Below are 17,164 nucleotides of genomic sequence, written 5' to 3'. Positions count from 1 at the left end.
CTTTATAAAACTTTTTTATAGAATTTTACATAACTTAGACATATTTTTTCTATCAAATTTAAAGACAGTACCCAGAGAAATGTGGTATATCTTTTCATGTTAAAACATGTTTTCACATCCAATCAGTACCTTTTATAAGTTATGAACTAAGATATAAAATTGAGAATGGAAACGGGGAATACGTCAAAGAGACAACAACCCAACCAAAGAGCAGAAAACATCCCAAGGCCACCAATGGGTCTTCAACACAGCGAGAAAATCCCGCACCCGGAGGCGGGTTCCAGCTGGCACCTAAACAATAATGTATACTAGTTCAGCGAAAATGGACGTCACACTAAACTCCGAAACATATAAATAAACCAAAATTAAAAAAACATACAAGACTAACAAAGGCCAGAGGTTTCTGACTTGGGACAGGCGCAAAAATGCGACTGGGTTAAACATGTTTTGTGAGATATACAAGGAAAGACAACGTTACACCACATACAATGAAAACAAGTCCAAACAAAACAAATATAGACATTTAGCATCTACATGAACCTTTTTAGACAAGTATTATAAAATGTGTATAATGTCTGACATTTATCAACCAGTAAACCCATTCTTCGTTTGCAGATGTCCAAGCTTATACATCTGTTCTCGGTTAAATTATATTTCTTACGTAAGCATGTTACACATGTACATGATTTATAAAAAAAAATAATGCTTGAACATTTTTTATAATGCTAAACAAAACATAAACAGATGCGACCCCTGATTATATTTAACAGCTGGAAGAATTTGCATCCCGTCGCTGAGGTATCATGCCCAAAAAAGGTAAGGTATCCATATTTTTTTCCACTGGGTACAGTTAAGATTGACATTAACACAAATATACAAGTTTACAAAAATCAGACATCTATTTATGGAACGAATCAAATGTCAGACTTTTTTAGAAGTAATAATGGTATCATATGTTTGAAGTAATTTTAAAAACAATGCATTTGATATATATATAGCTTATGATACTTAAGATTAGGAATATGTTTAATCTGTTTTTTTCTTAATTTACATTGTAAACCTCTCAACTTCATTTTTTTTTTTATTTATTTTGTCAAGGAAACAATTTTGACAGCAATAAACCAATTTTATTCAGGAAAGAACGGCGGTATGCGTTGTTGTTGGACCTACTTTGAGGATTTTTTTTACTAAGTGTGTATATCATAAATTACATGTACATGTATGCATATGGGAGATCATATCTCTTCATTGCTCTTTTAACGACCTTTTGTTTTTGTTTTGTGATCGCCTTTTTTATCTTCGTTTATGGTTGCTAATTTAACTTTTCGAATTGAGCAAGACAAATTATTTAGCGTTGAACTTCACAACTTTTGATCTCGTGTGTTTCTATGAGAGGTTATTCCAGAGATGATATTCGCGCACTGAAACGAATAAAATATGTGTTAATATAAAATAGAAGGAATTATGTATTAGGAAAGTGGACAATAAATTTCTTCGTCTTTTTTTTAGCTCATCTAAGATTAGAAAAAAAATTCAACTGTATCAATTATCATTCAGGACTAAAAGAAAGAATTCAAGACGGCGAAAATATAACTGTATCTGAGGGCTATTTGTTTGAATTTGAACGAAGAGGGTATTTACGTGCTGGATGTTTTGCTCCCGAAGTTGTATTGGAACATCCGGAACAAGTAAAAGCTGTACATGAGGAATATGTCCATGCAGGGAGTGATGTTGTGCTGGCATTAACAGTAGGATTTGTTTTTTGATTATTTAGAAAACCTAAAATATTACCTTAATTGAATGTATGCTATCTTAGGTCCAACATGTGTTAAAAAATTAAATTTCAAGAATTTTCTGTTATATTGGACTTGGCAGACTACTGTCGTAAAGTGCACAAGCACGGCTGCAGACTATCTTCGCTGTTAATAGGTATGTACTGTATTCATATTTATAAAATCCAAAATAAAACCAAACATGTGTTGTGTCTATGTGGCAAGGAACATGCCACTCCGGATTCCCGTTTATTTCTCATACATTACTCTAATATTACAGAACGCCTCAGTTATTTCGTGCCTTTAATATATACTTTAGTACTATGGTCACAGAGAGAAGCTCAAATTGATTGGAAGGGAAAATGACCTCAAAGATTTGAATGTAAAAGCGCTACGACTTGCAAAAGATGTTGCAGATCGCACCAATACTCTTCTAGCAGGAAACATCAGCAACACAACTATTTTTAAGAGAGGTATCCCTGAAAGTGTGGAAAAAGCAAGAGCTATTTTCAAGGTAATATTCTTTCTTTTTCAAGAATAACCTGTAATATTGTTTCCGATACAAAAATAAGGAGAATGATGCAAATATATTTGTGTCAATAAAACAAAACAACAGAATGTTTTTTAATACCTAAAGGTCACCTTATGACCTTTAAAGTGGTCATACATTCATATCGTGATCACGAAGGATTAAAGTTGTTGTTACGAAGATTTTTTAAAATAAGAATAACTTTTCTTTTGGAGTTAAAAATAAATATTTATATAAACGTTTGCTTGCATACCCTGTAAAAGACAAGTTATCTAATGTATAGGAAGCCGATCTATAATATTGCAGATCATTTTGAATCGCGTATGAACTGAGAACATCTTAAAGTCAAACCAGAGATGAAAAGGAATAATAATTGTTGCACAGTTACAAGCATTTCAGATAATGAAAGGGTCCTGCTGCAGGCGATGTTTCCTCATAATTATTAATTATATGTTGTTTCGACAAATTTTGATACTCCAAGTCGTTATCCAAAGTTCCCTCTCGAAGACTTTTTGCATTTATTTGGTTGATAAATTTGGTAATCGACTACTGTATTGTAACGAAATGTGGGTCCCCTGAAATGGAACTTGTTTCCCCTAAAATTGTGTGATGACGTTGTTTAAATCTTACTGATAATTGACTTTTCTTATTATATATTTCTTGTATAACTATGTTTAAACATTGATAACTCTAAACTTTTTATTATTCTTGCCTATGTTTTTACATAGGAACACCTGTGTATTGTGTACTTAAAATGACGTACAATGACGTCATTACCTATTTTGGTAATCACCAGTTTTGGTAATTTAGGTATTTTCCGAAATGGTAAATGGTAAACCAAAATGGTAAATGGTAAACCAAAATGGTAAATGGTAAACCAAATCGGTAAATTGGTTTACCTAAGTATAAATACGGCGGATAATACAGATAAGTCTTTAGCACGATTTTACCCTGGGCAAGTAACACACGTTAATTCCATGCTATTTTGACATACGTACAGATACCATGTACCAGACCAAGTGGTTAACCAGACAGCCAACACTATTACAATGTCCGAGGAGACGACGTCCGTATAATGTGGGTTTGTTAATTCCTTTCCAAGTTGCATTTAGAGAATAACTTCTCGAGAGAATCCTTATCTTTTGGCATTGAATTTGATTTACCATTTGCCGATTACCAAACTACAATAAGTAAACTTTCAGGGTATATTTTTCCGCTATCCATTCTCTTTAATTCACGACAGAAGGTTAATAAAGTATTTATCTGATAGACTAGAATACTGTTAAGTTATTTAATATTTATATGTATTGTTGATATTTAATACATCTTAAAGTTAATACAAGTTGATTTTTATTTAACGAGTCTGTTATTCTTACAAACATCGAGAGTTACCATACAAAATCCTATACTCCAATCTACCCTTTTATATCAGAGTCATTACCTTACCAGAAACCAAACCTTACCAGTGTGTATTCAGAATATCAGAGTACCACATAGTACCATGATACCAGAGTCCACGCTACCAAATAAGAGTCACCAGATATAGGACGTTATAACTTTTATTTTTTATATACTCGTTCATTCTAACATAACACATTCTTATAGCAACGCACTAAGGGATCAAATATTTATAGCTTACACTAAGGCCCGACCGCTCGGTTTTCGTTACAGTATTTTTTGGGGCCCTTTATAGCTTACTGTTCGGTGTGAGCCAAGGCTCCGTGTTGAAGACCGTAATGTGACCTATAATGGTTTACTTTTATAAATTTTTACTTGGATGGAGAGTTGTCTCATTGGCACTCATACCACATCTTCTTATATCTTTATACGTTTTACGAATTTTCAATCGAAACGGATAATAGCGTTTAAACCAGTGCAGAAGACTTATAAAAAAAAAGTCTATAATATTTAGTCGGTTTTATATTTATCAATGCTTCAGAAGTTCCATTATAATATGAACAAAAGACGATGTAAAGTACACATTACTGAGACAGCAACAACACAACACACAAAAGACATCTACTGCCACAGGTCACCATGCGGTTTTATTATATTTTTTTTTATTATTAAGTACAGACATTTATTTATACTATATGTCAAAGTTTAATTACTCATGGAAAATTGTAAATTAAATCAATCTATACCACCAAAGCTTTTTAATTCAACCCATATTTGTGTAACCCGACAAAACCACCACGATCTAACTTAAATAACAGATTTTCCTTCCTTGAAAAAGACAAAACTTCTCCCTTTTATCTCGATCTGTGGAATAACACATTTAAAAGATAAAGGAACGTACAATACAAATTTATTGCCAAAAGCCACTGCATTTTATAATATAAGTATTACAGATCACAGAACATATAAATACAAGTAAACTACTACTAATTAATACCGTATTAAAAAAGAATGCTCACATGAAAACTAGCTCAATATATCTAATCCGCTGAGGGAAGAGATCATATTGAGTTTGGTTTTGTGTGGCGTATGATATGTACTCACAGAGAAGGAGATGCTTACCCCGTCTACACACCGGTTAATCTCCTTTTAGAGTCCATGCGATTCATCGAATTTCTTCTCTTTATTTGAATACTCAAAATCTACCGAATAGATTTCACACTTCAACGTCATGCACAGTTCTGTTAAACACGAATAAATGCGATGCTTAAGTAAGTCTCATTTATATTGTAAAGAGCTTTGCATCAGTGTTCAAGTTTAAAAAAAATATTTTAAGGAGCAAATAGAATGGGCTGTATCTGAAGGAATGGATTATAATTGTGGCAGAAACATTCTGTGAATATGCGGAAGCAGCGTTAGCACTATAATGTATAAAACAATATGGGAAAGGTATGGTGTGTCAATCAGACGTTAATCGAGTTGCAATGATTATTCTTTAGTATGACCTATAAATAATAAATTGCATAAAAAAGTGATTTTCCCCATATGGATTGTCTTCATGTCAAATTCAGAACAATTTGGGAATGACTACAGGACAAATGTCTGAAAAATAGCTCAAAACCTAAAAAGGATAAACCTTGAATTTAACGTTTGAACAAAATTTTAAATCTGCTGTGTAGGTTGTCAGCCACAAATTAGGATATAAAACAGACATTTTTTTTATTTTAATTTAACATGCGGTTTTTATGGCACTGTCAAGTTTCGTTCTATTCTAGTTCCTGCTGTTGTTACAATGATATCATCTGCTCTCGATAAGACTGTAGATGGATTAACGTTCGGTGATGCAATGAACAAGTTGTACGCTGCAGGCGTTGATATTGTAGGGCTAAACTGTGGAAGAGGACCTACTACCATGTTGTCTTTGATTCGGGACATTCGTAAAACATACAAGGTACATGTATATGCAAAGAAAATACACATGTAGTTATGAACTCTTTAATACACAATTATCAGATTAATACTTTCTGGCTCAATTGATCAAATGAAAACATTTGCATTAAGAAAAACGGAAGTAATTTACATAATGCTGTGATATTTATATGTTTTGATATTGCATATAAAAAATAAAGTTTACCCTTTTCGCATTTGTTTTAATCAAATTTAAAAAAAAAACTATTTCGTTTTTTTTAATCTGCATGTTTTTAATGACAAAGGTAATTAATGCCCAAAACTTAAGCTGTGAAGAAATTTCAATTAGCGAAATACGACGTATGTGTTAACTTGTTAATTTAAAACGTTTTGGTGGAACATTTCTTTTGTTACTTGCTTCTTTATCTGATCATTGTATGATCATACAAAAACGTTACTAAGTGTCGGTTAGTGTATGGAAAGGTATTTAGAATATAGCAAAGTACTCTCGACCAATGAAATTGTAGGATTGGATGCCTCTTAATTGTGAAGAATGAATGTAAATCATGTTCTTAGTAAGGGATTATCCTATTATTTGGGTCTATTTACAGTTCAAAACAAAGAGTTTCTATAAATGAGTTACAACTGCCCTGAAGCACATTTATCAGATTGAAAGAATTTATCACAGAGTGATTGAAACTGACTAAAAGTTGAATTGTGAAACAAACAAAAATCTCAAAATAAGTTGAAGTTCACTGGTGCAGTAAAATTGGTACCGTGAATGTTATTATGAAAATATTAATAACTTCAAATTACTATAAAATTAAACAATACCAAAGCAATGCAAAAAAAAAAAAGGTAAAAAATCTTTCAGATAAAAAATAACCTAAATCTTTAGCTTTCCAAAACTTTGATTACTTGATCAGCGGTTGGGGAGAATAGTTATTTCCAATACATGTATTCCGATAAAAAAAAACAGGAATTTAGTTTTGAACATATTAAAAACTTTTAAGGGCATTATTTTTGAACATTTCCCTGACATAATGAAACAGTATTTGATGTAAAAAGCCGGACCAAATTATTGGCTGTGAAATAAAATTTAGTTGTAACTCAAATGTATTAATTGATTTAAACTGTAAATAAAAAAAGGATAATTCCTCACTAAAATATTACATGATTTACATTCATACTCACAATCAGGAAACATACAATTCCTACCTTTTCTTTCTACTGTTGTGTCACCAAATATCTATAACGCATTTTTTTTAAAAATATTTCCCAAATGATAAGAAAGTCCTCGCATCACTAAAACTAATCCATAAATGACATGCCGAAAAAGGAAGTCATGCATCAATTATAAACATTGCACTGACAATGAAACTAATTGATAGATCATTTGAGCCTTGAGCACTTTACAATATTCTAAGTTTGTAAGAGAATGATAATCCCTTACTTCATGATAAGTACTCGCTAACGCTCGTACTTATTCATGAAGAAAGGGATTATCATTCTCTTACATATACATACTATGAAATTTAGAGCGAGGGGCTTGCCCCGAGCTCTTAATTTCATAGTATATACCTTTCCATACACTATCCAATTTAGCACATATTTACAACTTGAGTAATCGTGTAATTAGTCTATTGATATATTTTGGCTGACTAGGTGTAGCTCATTTACGTAGTTTTGTAAATCTACTCACTAGTATCATTGTAAAATATGTGATTTCAAAAGGCCCTTGACTCCAGAATGAAAAGATGGTAGCTGCTGGTGTAAGTATGTTTATTGATATAAAGCGGTGTTTTACGACACATGTACTTCTTTAATTGGTAAGATGACAAAATAAATTGACTAAAAGCAGGCAGTAATTAAATTGCAGTGGAAGCTTTACATTCTTAAAAACATTTTTCTATTTCACATAAAAACTAAAACTATAATAAATTTTACACATATAGATAGTTTGCAGTGGCGAATCCAAAAAGGGGGAGGGGTGGTGGTGGAAAACGCCTTTTTCGTGAAGATCAATGGGTTGGAACCCCTTTTAAAAATAGTTGGATCTGCCCCATCGGTAGTCTAGTGGATAGTTTACATGCATGAAATATTTGTCACTGGACATTAAGCAACCAATAATCAATCAATTCATGACGAAATAGATCAAATTGCTTTAATTTCCCTTCACAAGGTTTCATGGTTCACTCTTTTTTGTGTACAAAGTAATTGCATGGAAAATAAATGATTACAATTTTTAGATGGCGTTGTACTCTAATCAAGGTATAAAGAACCATATTTGTTACTTTTTATTTAAATGAAAGAAACTTTTAATCGTCAAAAACATTTTAAGATTCAAAGATTAATAAGCAGGATGTTTAAAAATCAATTTGAAAACTAATTACAAACTATTTAGTTTAATTTAGAACACAGCATTTATTTCAAAATAGCCAGTAGCAATTTTTGTTTTAATATCTTGATTACGATACAATGCAATCTTACATTTGTGGTCATTCATGCGTAGTTATTTAGTACACGGAAAAGTATGTACTATGAAAATTAGAAGGCAAATTCAAGCAATTTGATTGGACGAGAAGTTGTAAGTATGTGCTAATAAATAGTAAAAAGTAGACAATGTAAAAAAACATAATTAACAGCGCCTGGTGATGATTCATAGCCTTATCCCTAGCGGTCCCTCGAGGACCTTCTTCATTACTAATACTAATAACTAGTAGTTGATTATTCATTATACAATAGGGGCCCCTGGCAGCACTTCCAGTGCCTTATAAAACCACACCTGATGAGCGACATTTATTTCCATAACCAATCACGAGACAGGTAACTATATTTGATTCTAAATATAGTAGCAATACAGATTTTGTTTATCTATTAATTCTGAGCAGATAGATTTCCAAGGAAAAATATCTGCGAAAATAACATACAGAGCCCTGATCGAGAAAAAGCATATACAAACGCAATCATATATTGGTGTTGCAATATTAAGAAAATTCATCACATTTCCCGTTATTTTACATATGTGATTAGATTCAAACAGTGTGGCTACGAATCCATTATAAGTCTTTCAAAACAGGGTTTTGATACACTCCTGACAACAATATAATACTTGTTTTGGCGCCTGTCAAATCAAGCCGTCTGATAAAGTAAGGCAAGATGAATTGATAGTTTTAGTTGGAAGTCTAAGTAACTAAAGGCCCTCGGAGCCAGGTAATCACATTGTATGTGGTGTTTTAATGTTGCTTCCCCTGACCGTCAGTGATTTAATGACATTCAAATAAAAGAAGCAATGTTCGAGATCTTCAAAATCACACAGCAATATCCACAATGTGAAAATATAATGTGTCCCTGAAGAGAGACAGTCTGCTGCTTTCTTCGAGATTTGGGGAGTTGTAGTTGGGAGGGGGGAGGTTACACTCAGTTTTAAGAGTTGCATATTATAGTATTGAGTGTTGAGGCTAACACAAGATATTCTTGTCTATTCCAGGAAAGGCTGCGTTTCCCGAAGATTTAACGGGCTTTAACAGCACTAGAACCCAAATTCGTAATTTTGCAAAGGAGGCAAAAGAATTGGATGATCAGTATGTTGGACTGTGCAGCGGAAATGCATCTCATTTTATGAGAATTATTGCTGAAGTTTATGGTCGGAATCCGCCTGCCAGCAAGTACTCACCGAATATGTCCGAGCACTTTTTATTAGGAGAAAAACCTTTCGACAGCTATCATACTGAACATAGGCAGGCATATCAAAAATAAAAAGTTTATAAATTGCATTGAATTAATTGATTACACTGAAATCGGAAACGATAAAGGCGGATTGACATTTGTGCTTTACATGCTATGGATTGAGATTTTTTTTAAATTAGATATTAAAAGCCATTAAAAGTTTGTATTTAAATGCTTTTCTTAGTGATACTTGCATTTTATACAGCGCTTCGTAAGAACTCAACTGATAACGTTTTATTTAAAAAAAAAAGAGTCTATAAGATACAAAATACACATAGTAGAAAAACTAAATGTTAGCTAGTATAATACTTAAAATTACTCTGTTATTCAGCCATATTAGTGATCTTACATTCTTGAACGATCTACACATCTTTTGCAATTTCGATACCAAAGGCAAATCCTGAATGATAAATCAGCTAATCCAGATTCATAATGATCGTTGTCCTGAACGATTGACGATAAATGAACAATTATGAACTATTCAAACATTCCGCCAATCTGATTACACCAGCTATCTCATTCTTCTCTTTTATTGTTGCATTTATGTAGTGAGAGTTCTGATTTTAATCAGATTAAATATTATTAAAGATACCTATAAAATAATGTCAAGTGCTACATTTAATGTTTCAAATCATACATATCAAGCTAAAAAATGTTTACAGACCCATGTACGATATGCACCTCACACATGGAATAGTTTTTTTTTAATCTTACCTTGTAGAAGCTGCTTCTGTCCGCGCGACCATAAAATGGAAAACTGCCAATAGTTTGCACGGTAACAAGACATTTCAGGATAACAGGTACCTATGCTGTGGAGTTGTATAGTATGAAATGTCGTGCTTATACAGTGGCTTGGTCATGTATGCAACACCATGCTCAAGACTATCGTTCCTGTGACAGTATGGCTCCCACGGCGTAAAACTGGCATAGGTGTCCAAATTATGTGTAACTGGGTAAACTAGTATTGGTGGTGTAGTCAGGTCTTGTTTTAATGTTTTAAAAGCTTTATGGCACTTTTCTGCCTAGATAAATTTTGTTCCCCTTTAGCATTCCTTTATTAAAGGTCTTGACGTATCGGCTAATCCCTTCACGAATTTCCGTTAGTAGGAGTTAAGTCCTAACAAGCTCTTTATTTCCTTTGCATTCCATTTCTATGTAGCAACATTCCAACAGCGCCTGCATACGGAGTATATATCTCCCAGTTGATACGATATTCCAGGGCTTGTAGTTCTTATCATGATTTCCTTGATAGAGGGTTGCTGCTCACAAGGAAGCTATTAAACCAAGAGTTCCAAGTGGTGAAGTAGAAATCATCCCTTCGTAAACTTTACGGACGTCATCACCAGTTGGTTGACCGTTATGAAATATCTGTTTCACAGATGACGACGGATATGTTCCCCGAAAGTGACCTACCGAATTAGACATATCACCAGGTTTGTACTTACATGAACAACACGACGGGTGCCACATGTGAAGCAAGATCAGCTTACCCTTCCGGAGCACCTGAGATCACCCCCAGTTTTTGGTGGGGTTCGTGTTGCTCAGTCTTTGGTTTTCTATGTTGTGTTTACTGTATTGTTGCTTGTCTGGTTGTCTTTTTTCTTTTTTAGCCATGGCGTTGTCATTTTATTTTCGACTTATGAGTTTGAATGTCCCTATAGTATCATTCACCTCTCTTTTATCATACCAATCTTAATTATTCTATAATGAGAAAACGGAGTATACTAATTTTATGAAATTAAGTATATAATATATATATGTCGATAAACTTTATTGCCGAAACGTACATTAATATTGTCAAGGAGAAAATGTATGGCTGTAATCATCTCATCACACCTCCAGTAAGTATATCTAGCATATTTACCTTTCTCGTTTGATAAAATGGCTTTATATGAGTTGCAGCAAATAAATTTGCAATTAGATTTATCGAACGCCCTTTTAATTAAATAGGAAAACTTTTGTTTGATAAGATTGTGTTGAAGTGTAGTGTAAAGAGTGGAAAAGTCAAAACTGTCATCCGAATCAAAAGGACCATCAAAAGCACGTAATTTATCTAGAATTTACACTCCAAAAATGGTTAATTCCACTATTTTCATATGTTTTATTACAAAAATTAATGATCAGTTCTTTGATAGTAGTTAAGAATCTCGTTAAAAGCACTGAAACTCTAGTAGTAGAACACTTACTAGAGGACGAGATGAAACGATATTTTTTTTTTTTTTTGTGCAGTTTAGGTAACCGATACATAGTGGGGACCTTCAAATGTTCAGAAGAGGCCTTAAGCTGAGCTGTGGTTGTGACATGATTATTTACTATATGACTCTCTGTGGAGCTGTGGTTGTGACATGATTATTTACTATATGACTCTCTGTGGAGCGTACGGCCTTGAATGTAGTTAAATGTATAATTTCATTCTTAAGGACTTCCGTGTTGTATTTACGTCATACCACCACCACATTGTTGGCTGCTTTGTCGGCCGGTACGAACACAAAACGCTTTTCGAGTACTTGATTTTTTTTTAAATCCTAGAAATGAGCGTATTACTTATTTTTTTATTGATTTCTAAACTATTTTCGAAATGTGATATGCGAATATCAACAATATTTATACATTTATTCAAATAGGAATCAAGTGACTTTTTGTCAGATTTCTCCCGTTTACATCATTTTTCACAATAGAATGAAAGAGCATCTTTAATAACCTGACGACACTCTTCCCAATTTATTTTCGACGGTGGATGATATTTTGGTCCTTTTTTCAGAAAGTTTATAACCTCTCGGTCTTGCACGATATTGAGGTCCCCTGTAATTACATGGCAATAGGGATCATATCTAAACTTTGATGTTTCACAGTCTCATGTCGAAGGAGCATTATTTTCTATACTGACGTCTGATGTAACCGACGTATAATTGAAAATTAAACTTCTACTGGGTTTTTTATACGAATAAGAAATTATAGGTGGCTCTATGTTATCAAAATATGGAGGTATAAAGTTTTGAACGGTAGAGTCATGAAAAATACTAGACAAATTAATAAAATCAATACCTCTATTAATGTATTTAATTTTGATGAAATACTTTTTATGATCGTCAGGTTTGTCAATTTGAGGGAACAGTCTATGGTGACAAAAGGCTGTAATAATTCGTGTTCACTCATATTTTGGACTAAAAAACCATACTGTATCACACTCGTTATAAATATTATGTAATTTACTAATTGGTATGTGATCAAGTTTACATAATAATTGATGTCTACCATTGTTTTTAAATATAGATAAAAAATCATCAAGTGTAAGATTAGAACGATGTTTATTTCGTTCATTGCGGTTAATGCGTTTGCCATGAGACATATGATTGCGTTGTCTTTTATCATCAATAGTTATGATATCAATAGAGGAAGTTTTCGATATGTTCCCTTGGCCCATGATATTGTCATTAGAGGCTGTCTGTAGTCGTTTAATCCAAGAAAGTTCGCAAAGTTTACAGGAATCTTCAAACTGTTTATGTGATTGTCCTGGTTGTTTCTGGACGGTTTGAAGTGGTTGGAATGTAATAACTTAAAATTTAATATTGTGTTTGTGTTTTTCTAAATGTTGGTAAATTAAACTTTTGAATTTCTTAGGTCTGCGGAAGCGGTATAGATGTTCTTGTGTTCGTTTGAAAAATTCACGTCCAGTTTGCCCTACATATTGAATACTACATTTCGGTTTAGTTCATGTTACAAGATGTATGAGGCTTTGGGTTTTTCAAGTAATGTCATATGAAAAGGGAAGAGAAAAAGTTCTTCTGTTCACTGATGAACGAACAGTATTATCTGAAGATAATCTGGAGCAGGTTTGTCATTTTCTGGCATTGCATGGGATATTTGTGGATATCCACGTGCGTGTTTGTTGAACAATCTAGCTGCAGAGGCATTGCCTCCTTTAACACAATTGTGAAATGTGCTAAATTTTGAAGGTGAATTTCGATTAGCGACAGTGGAATTTATATTATGAACGCGGTTTCTTAAGCACGTGGATATTCAAAGTCTGGAGAGATTTTTTGTTATTACATATATAAGGTTGTCAACGTGTTGGGATATCGTATCAATATATCTTTATTCGGTGTTATAATTGTCGAAAAATACTATTGGAAATTGTAAACATTGAACTGGTTCCACATCTGGTCTAATGAAACAAATTCTTGCTGAAGACCTGCCGGAGAGGGAATATTTGTAAAACATTGTTGGTTCGTAAAAGTCTTTGAATTAGGTTTTGGTTCAATATTCCGAAAGATTAATAATAGTTATAAAAAGAACTTGGCTTGCTATAGTATATCTTAGGATAAAATAGCTTTGTAACTAAATGTATTCTGTACCTAACTAGACTTGTTGACTGATGGTTTGTTTATTTGAGTTGTTCTGTTCAGCCTGACAATAATACACGATATGCGGAACTGCAAGTGCGATGCTGTACTAATATTTGACGGTAATATCAACTCACAGAACTGAAAATCTACTATAAATTAGAAATGCTTGCGAAAACTCTGGCTCATAACACACAATGCAGTTTTAAATAAAAAAATCTGCGTTAAGATTTTCCAAAAGACATGTAACATGTAAATATTAATTATAAACAGTAAAATTAAACACATATAGTCTTATCACCTTACACTTTTTTATATAACGTCAAATGAAAACAGAAAATGGTTCTCTAATACCGCTTGACGAAAACGAAATCATCGTAACTGTTTCATAGTCTTTAGTACCCGTAACATATAAAATGAAGGCCAGCATGCAATTTGATTATATATCGCTTACTTTATAGAGAAAGTACCGTTAAGCGGAAGTGACTTCGTGTACGTAAACAAGTACTTGTCACATTGGAATTTAAGGGAAATTAAGCCCACAGACGGATAAAATTAAGTTCAGAATGCATGAAAGAAAGGTAACAACAAACGTGTTTAACCCCTGAAAGAGTGAAATTACTGTAGACTCGGAAAAATCGTGATTATCTGCTTACTGACAGTTGAATTTTACCGCTACATGTATCAGAACTTTATCAAATTGATAGATCATATCATGTTGTGTTACTTGATAACTGTTAAAAAACTGTACAAACTATGAAAAAATTAAATTTGATTCCCATAGTTTAAGTTCGCCAAAAATGTCTTATGCATACAAATCAGCTAAGGCTTTTTTTCAGAGTGCATTCTAATAGGCATCGAGAGCTAGCCATTTTTTTAATATCGTCTCCTATGGCGACTTCAAGGATTTGATTACAAAATAAAAAATACGTTTTCTGAAGAAAAAGTTTACGATGGGCCATCTTTTTGGTCCCTATATATTAAGTAAATTAAGAAGTACTAGACATCTATCAAATAACTTCCCTTTATATGTTATGAGTTGACGTTGGTTTAAAAAAATGATCATCCGTGAACTTATCACGTCCGGCAGTAAATCCCTTGATAAGATGGGGTGTCTGTTTGGCTGTTCCGGATGTACATGTATAGATACGCAGTCATATCTGATCGGAATGGGGGCGTTAAAGACTGCTGTTTTCTTGATTTATCTGAATAAGGAACGCTTAAAACCAAATAAAAATGAAAGCCAAGGATGTGAAAGACCTGAAAACGTGCGGAGCTTTATGGTCAAAAGGGACCTAAAAAGAATAGCCAAATTCATTTAAAGCCATCTTTGCCCGAGGGAGGGGACATCTCATTTTTTAGATAATTTATATATTTATCAAAGGAGAATTTGAAGAACATTTATAGCACTGGCTACTGAGCTGATGAAACCATCAGTGACTAACAGTCCGCCATCTGGGGTATATACCCAGTACTAGTTACTTACCTACTTACTTAGTGCCCGGTATGTCATTGGCATGTAGGGCAGCAACAAAGGTTCTCCATTTCGGTCTATCTTTGGCCATGTTCCCCGGGTGTTATTCATGGTCCTCACTTCTCCTTCTACAAGACATCCACATATGCCTTCCTTGTGGAGTCCGATGTGATGCTGTTCTAGTGATGGAATTTCTATCTCTTCTAATCACACATCTTATCAACTTCCAGCGCCTTCTGATTAATATTGTAGTCATACAATTTTGATTGTACTGTCTTAGGTCTTCATTAGATATTTTGTTTGGCCAGGAATGCTGAGGATTCTTCTTTTGGTATGAAAAACTGACATTTTGTTTAGGATGTTTTCTGTCATCCTCCAATATTCTGATCCATATAACAGAGTAGATAGTTCTATGTTCTGGTACAGTTTTTAGCTTGGTTTGATTACTGTACTGTGATGATTTTCAAACCTTTGCTAAGTGAACTGTGCTAAGTGATCTTTATATATTTCTGGCTTTGTTTTATCTGTTCATGATGTCATTTCCTGCGCCTTCATCGTTTTTTACTGTACTTCCCAGGTATGTAAATGTTTCTGTGATGTGAAGATCTTTTCCATCAACCTATATAGGAGTTGGGTTAGTGATGTTAACGGTCATGACATATGGTTTTTTTTCTGGCTGATTTTAAGTCCAAATTGGCCGATAAATTTATTTAGGCGGTTACTCTTATCTTGTAAATGGTGATGGGTATGTAATAAAAGGGCAAGATAGTCAGCAAAATCTAATGTTGATGAAATGTTCCATCTTAATACTCTTGGAGCATCTTCAGTTGTTTTTCCCATTACCCAGTCGATGATATAAGAAGAGGAGTAAAAATCACAAATTCATGTCTAACTCCTGTGCTAGTAAGTAACATTTTGTATATTTTCGTGCGTCCAAAGCTCTATTCTTGAGTTACCTTTACCAATAACGTAATAGTATGACATTGGTTTTGACAAGAGATCAGCAAGTTAAATCTCAATCCTAAAATTCTAAAGTCTAAAACAATATACAAATAACAATGTGAAGATTTTTTATGTGTGACTATGTCTCTATGAACAAAATTTCAGAATATGACGAAATAATATGTCTTAATTAATTTTCAATAAACATCCCATCTGAATGAAAGTTTGTTATATTGAAATTATTCGCAAAGAAAAAAAAATGAGAATAGATTTAATGCCCTTTTCACAACTGTCTATCTTGTAAATTGTGTAAGTTGAGTGTTCATAGTTTATCGTCTATTCTCATTGTCATTTCTTATCTTTCTGACCTTGCCGTTATATATTACAAATATGATCTGACAATTTAAACGGTTATGACATTGAATCAATGAGTACTTCACACTATGTTGCACTTAAAATGTCTTAGAAACAGCACAATATGCTATTTTTGGCGCCAAAAATACACGGAAAGTGGGGAGAATACTGGCAGCAATTATTGTTGCGGTAATGCACTGGGTTTCAAGTTATATTGAACAAAATGTAACTACATGTTCTACTGGAGAGAAATATTTATAATCACTTAGTGAATAATCATATTCGATTGTTTATTTATGCAACTTGTGCTATAGTATAATTCAATAGTTGCAAAAAATCGTACACCTGTTTACGCACATTAAAGCACAATACTTAGAAGCGTGTCATTGCATCTTGCGAATTTTATAGTCTTTTACCATGGTTGGACTACCTGTTTTCACTGATAAGTTATGTCAAGGTAAATCACGCCTTATTGTGTTAATGACGTAAAGCAATCTAGCGTAGGCCACTTTTAAAAAAGTTTCAAGTAAGTAGATTTAAAGAACAAAACATACCATAGACTTTTGAAAAAGCTATACTATTTAAATAATGTAAAAGTTCAACAACAAAAACAAACATATCTTTATAGTTAGTGCAGTTGAGAAAAAATCATATTACGTAATTGTACAAATACATATCAATGTTATTAACTTGTAGAAATGCTTTCATTACGGCC

The 17,164-nt window shown here is 33.2% G+C and overlaps 1 pseudogene; it reads left to right on the top strand.

The window, feature by feature from the left end:
• Positions 1–803: 803 nt before the first annotated feature.
• On the top strand, positions 804–9,420 carry LOC127738716 (betaine--homocysteine S-methyltransferase 1-like; annotated as a pseudogene).
• The last annotated feature ends 7,744 nt before the right edge of the window (positions 9,421–17,164 follow it).

This window comes from Mytilus californianus, unplaced genomic scaffold (genome assembly GCF_021869535.1).
Source record: "Mytilus californianus isolate M0D057914Y unplaced genomic scaffold, xbMytCali1.0.p SCAF_1, whole genome shotgun sequence".
NCBI classification, from domain to species: Eukaryota; Metazoa; Mollusca; class Bivalvia; order Mytilida; family Mytilidae; genus Mytilus; species Mytilus californianus.
This window is presented reverse-complemented; position numbering and strand designations above follow the sequence as displayed.